Below are 5,000 nucleotides of genomic sequence, written 5' to 3' on the forward strand. Positions count from 1 at the left end.
ATAAGTATGAGCTGCTAAAAGGTTTGGAGGAGATGGACTGAGTTTATGGGTTTTATGCATGTTTTTATATGTTTTATGCTTTTAAGAATTGTTACTTTTAATACTAGAGGGCTTTCAAATGTAGGAAAATTTGAAAAGGTGAAAGAAATGTGTAAAAGAGAGGATGTGATTTTATTACAAGAAACTAACTGGAGGGAAGAGTACATGACTGAAATAAGAAAAAGGTGGAGTGGAGAGATTTTTTATAACAATGGTGATGGGAGGCTGGGAAGAGGTGTTGCGATTTTAATAAAAGAAAACTGTGGGGTATCATGTAGAACAATATATAATGACATATATGGGAAATGTATTGCGGTTGAAATGGAGTATGAGGAGAAAAAAGTTATTGTAGTTAATATTCATGCACCGACTGTAGAAACTGAAAAGAAGGAATATTTTAATATATTAAGAGATTTTTTAAAAAAGCATAAAGAAGTTATTATGATGGGTGATTTTAATACAGTTTTCAGTAAATTAGAAATTGGTGAGGGAATAATTTTTAAAAATGATAAAGGAAGAAAAGAACTGAAATTATTAATGGAAGAAAATAATATGATTGATGTATGGAGAGAAAGAAATGAAGAAAAGAAAGAATATTCAAGGAGGCAATTAGTAGGGAATTTTATGTGTAAGACAAGGATTGATTTTATTTTGTGTACAAGGAACATTGAAGGTTTTATTGGTAACATAAAATATGTAGAATCAAGCTTAAGTGACCATAAACCACTTTTTATACAAGTAGACTGGAGTTCAGTGAAAAGAGGGCCAGGTGTATGGGTTTTAAATGTAGAGGTTTTGAAGAATGAGGAGTATGTGTTAAGTATTAAAGAAATTATTGAAAAAGAAAAGGAGAATGAAATGTACAGTGAAGATAAAAGGATATGGTGGGAAAATGTTAAATATTTAGTAAAAAAAATCACAATAAAGTATTGCAAATTAATACAGATGTGTAAGAGGAAGAAGGAGAGAGAAATAAGAGAAAAATTGGAAAATGAATTAAATGAGAATGGGAAAGATATACAAAAAATAAAAGAATTGGAGGGATTATTGAAAGACATGGAAGAGAAAAAATATGAAGGTGCAAGACTAAGGAGTAAAGCTAAATACACGGTGGAGGGTGAAAAATGTACAAAGTTTTTCTTTGATCTAGAAAAAATAAGAGGGAAAGCTGGAATGATTAAAGAAATAAGAGGGGAAAATGGTGTAGTGGTGGAAACAAATGAGGAAATATTAAAAGTAGTAAAAGCATATTATGAAAATCTGTTTAGTACTGAGGGGTTGAAAGAAGAAGAGAAATTGGAGTTACTAAATCAAATAAAAACAACAGTAGGAGATGTAGACAAAAAAGACTGTGATGAAGAGATAACAGAAGAAGAGATAAAAAGAGCAATAAGTGAATTAAACAAAAATAAAAGTCCAGGTATAGATGGTTTGGGGAGTGAATTTTATATAGTTTTTAAAGATTTTTTAACCAGTATTTTAAAAGAAGTATATGAAGACATTTTTAAAAAAGAGGAAATGAATCAGAGAATGGGGATGGGATTAATAAAGTTGATATATAAAAGAAAAGGAGATAAAGTAGACCTAAAAAATTATAGACCAATTACAATGCTGAATACAGATTTGAAAATTTTAACAAAAGTTTTAGCCAATAGATTGAAAGAGGTAATGCCAACCATAATTAAAACAAATCAAGTGTATGGAGTAAAAGGGAAAGATATAGCAGATACAACTTTAAGTATAATAGATAGAATAAGATATATGAAAGAAAAAAACAAAAAAGGATAAGTTATTAGTTTGGATTTTGAAAAGGCCTTTGATAGAGTGGAGCATGATTATTTATTTGGAATTTTAAGAAGGTACGGGTTTGGGGATAATTTTGTCAAGTGGATTACAATTTTATACAGGGGAGCAATAACAAGAATACAGTGTAACGGTTTTTTAACAGAATGTTTTAAAATTACTAGGTCAATAAGACAAGGATGTCCATTATCGGCGCTTTTATATTCTTTAGTTGCAGAACCATTGGGATTAGCTGTTAAAATAGATGAAGACATAAGAGGGATAAACATTGAAGGAAGTGGGGGAAATGAAAAAATATTTCAATATGCAGATGATACAACAATAATAGTTAAGGATATAGAGAGTGTTAATAAAGTAATGGAAGTGGTACAGATGTTTTGTAGGGGATCAGGAGGCAAGTTAAATGAAGAAAAAACAACATATGTGAGATATGGAGGAGTAAATGCTTTAACTGATTATTTTCATTTTAAAGAAACAAAAGAAATAAGGATTTTAGGTGTTCTAATGGGAAAAGATGAAAGGAATGTTAAAGAAAAAATGTGGGAAGAAATAGTAGGAGGAATTGAAAGAAGGTTAAATTTTTGGAAATTGAGGACTTTAAGTTTAAAAGGGAAGGTTTTAATTTTAAATGTGTTAATGGTGTCAAAGTTGTGGTATGTTTTATATGTGACTGCTATGCCAGTGTGGGTGGAGAAAAGGTTGAAAAAATGTTTTTTAGATTTTTTATGGAATGGTAAACCGTCAAGAATTGCATACAGTACATTAATAGGAGAAGTAGGGAAAGGAGGGATGGGATTAATTGATGTTGAACAGAGAAAAAATAGCTTAAGAGTTAAAATAGTAAAAAAATATCTAGATGATGGTCACAAAGCAGCATGGAAAAAGACAATGGAATATTTTTTAAACAAATGTGGGGATTTTAACATGGGGGATGGGATTTTATGGATGAAAACTAAGAATTGGATGACAGAGTGCTTACCAGAGTTTTATAGGGAAATGTTTAGTGCCTGGGGAAAATTTTTAGACAAAGTTGAGTATGATCCACATGGGAGAGAAAACATTTTAAATCAACCTCTGTTTTTAAACAAAAACATTTTAAAACAAGACAAATAATTGTTTTTAAAGAAATGGATGGATGTGGGGATAACAAGAGTGAGAGATGTTTTGTATGAATTTAAAGAAGGGTTTTTACCGACACAATTTATTGTAGATGCAATGGAAGAGGCAAAAGAGGATTACAGTGAACAAGAAATAAAAAATAAATATGAAATCATTAAAAATGCAATACCTAAAGAGTGGATAAAAAGAATAGAAAGTATGGAAGGAGAGCCAAAAGAGAAATGTATTCATGTGAAGTTTGGGGAAAAAATGTATGATTTTAAGGAATGTACTGTGAAAATGATTTATTGTGCTTTTAGAGATTATGTTTTTAAAGAGCCGATTGTAAATGGATACTGGGTGCAGAAATTCAAAGATTTAAAAAAAGAGTGTATATGGAGAAACATGACGGGGAAATGTGTGGAAACCAAATTGGAATGTTTGGAGTATTTTATAAGGCATAAAGTGGTTTTTACTGATGTAATTTTAAATAAAATAGGAATGGAAGAAAATGCTCTGTGTAAAGTGTGCCAGGAAGAGGAAGAGGGGATTTTACATATGTTTTTACATTGTAGAGACCTAGAGGACTTTTTAAGGAAATGTAAATGTTTAATTAAAGATGTGAGTGTGAGAGGAGTGGGATGAAAATATAATGGAATGGAATAGAGTTGTGATGTTTGGTTGGGAAAAAAAGTGTAAAAACAAAAGTTTCATTAATCTGTGTGTAATGCTAATGAAAAGTGCAATATGGGACAGAAGAACTGTGGCTAAAAAAGAAAAAATTGTGTTGGATGTTTGGAGTGTGTTTAAAAGAAAAACAGAATTATATATCGAAAGACTGTATGTGTACTTTAAAGGTGTGAATATGTTAGACTCTTTTTATGATGTTTTTACCCCAAAAGTCTGTTGTGTTTTAAACGATTTAATGTGGAAGTTGCCAGAAAGTGTAAGAGTTTTTTAAATTATCTATGTAAAGGAAAGAGGTGTAATGTAGAGATGTGTAAAGACGATGTTCTGTATTTCTATTGATTGTGCTTAATCTATTGTATTTTATTGATTGAAATTTCTTAATAAAAAAAAAATAAATAAAAAAAAAAGTGGAGCAGCGGAAGCGTGCTGGGCCCATAACCCAGAGGTCGATGGATCGAAACCATCCTCTGCTAAGGCATTTTACATCTCAATCTTATTCAGGAGGCCTTTACAATACGCACAAAAAGTTAACATCTATACACCCCTGAGGCACTGGCCTCCTAAGCCAGAGATTGTGGTTTCAAGTCCGGTCAAGGTTGATTACAGCAGAGAGGCGCAGCGGAAGCGTGCTGGGCCCATAACCCAGAGGTCGATGGATCGAAACCATCCTCTGCTAAGGCATTTTACATCTCAATCTTATTCAGGAGGCCTTTACAATACGCACAAAAAGTTAACATCTATACACCCCTGAGGCACTGGCCTCCTAAGCCAGAGATTGTGGTTTCAAGTCCGGTCAAGGTTGATTACAGCAGAGTGGCGCAGCGGAAGCGTGCTGGGCCCATAACCCAGAGGTCGATGGATCGAAACCATCCTCTGCTAAGGCATTTTACATCTCAATCTTATTCAGGAGGCCTTTACAATACGCACAAAAAGTTAACATCTATACATCCCTGAGGCACTGGCCTCCTAAGCCAGAGATTGTGGTTTCGAGTCCGGTAAAGGTGCACTACAGCAGAGTGGCGCAGCGGAAGCGTGCTGGGCCCATAACCCAGAGGTCGATGGATCGAAACCATCCTCTGCTATGACCTTTTAACTTCTAAACACTCTTGAGTCCCTAAAAAGGAACAAAAGCCACAAGCTGGTCGTGAAAAGCTGAGGCCAATTTGACCTCTAATAATATTCAGTCATCTAGAAGACTCTTTGTGTGCATTGTAAAGGCCTCCTGAATAAGATTGAGATATAAAAGGGCAAGTTAGCATCTGTTTTCAAGCCCCAGTGGCCTAATGGATAAGGCACTGGCCTCTTAAGCCAGGGATTGTGGGATTGAGTCCAATCTGGGGTGAATACAGCAGAGTGGAGCAGCGGAAGCG

Source organism: Carassius gibelio, chromosome A9 (assembly GCF_023724105.1).
Source record: "Carassius gibelio isolate Cgi1373 ecotype wild population from Czech Republic chromosome A9, carGib1.2-hapl.c, whole genome shotgun sequence".
In the NCBI taxonomy this organism is placed as follows: domain Eukaryota; kingdom Metazoa; phylum Chordata; class Actinopteri; order Cypriniformes; family Cyprinidae; genus Carassius; species Carassius gibelio.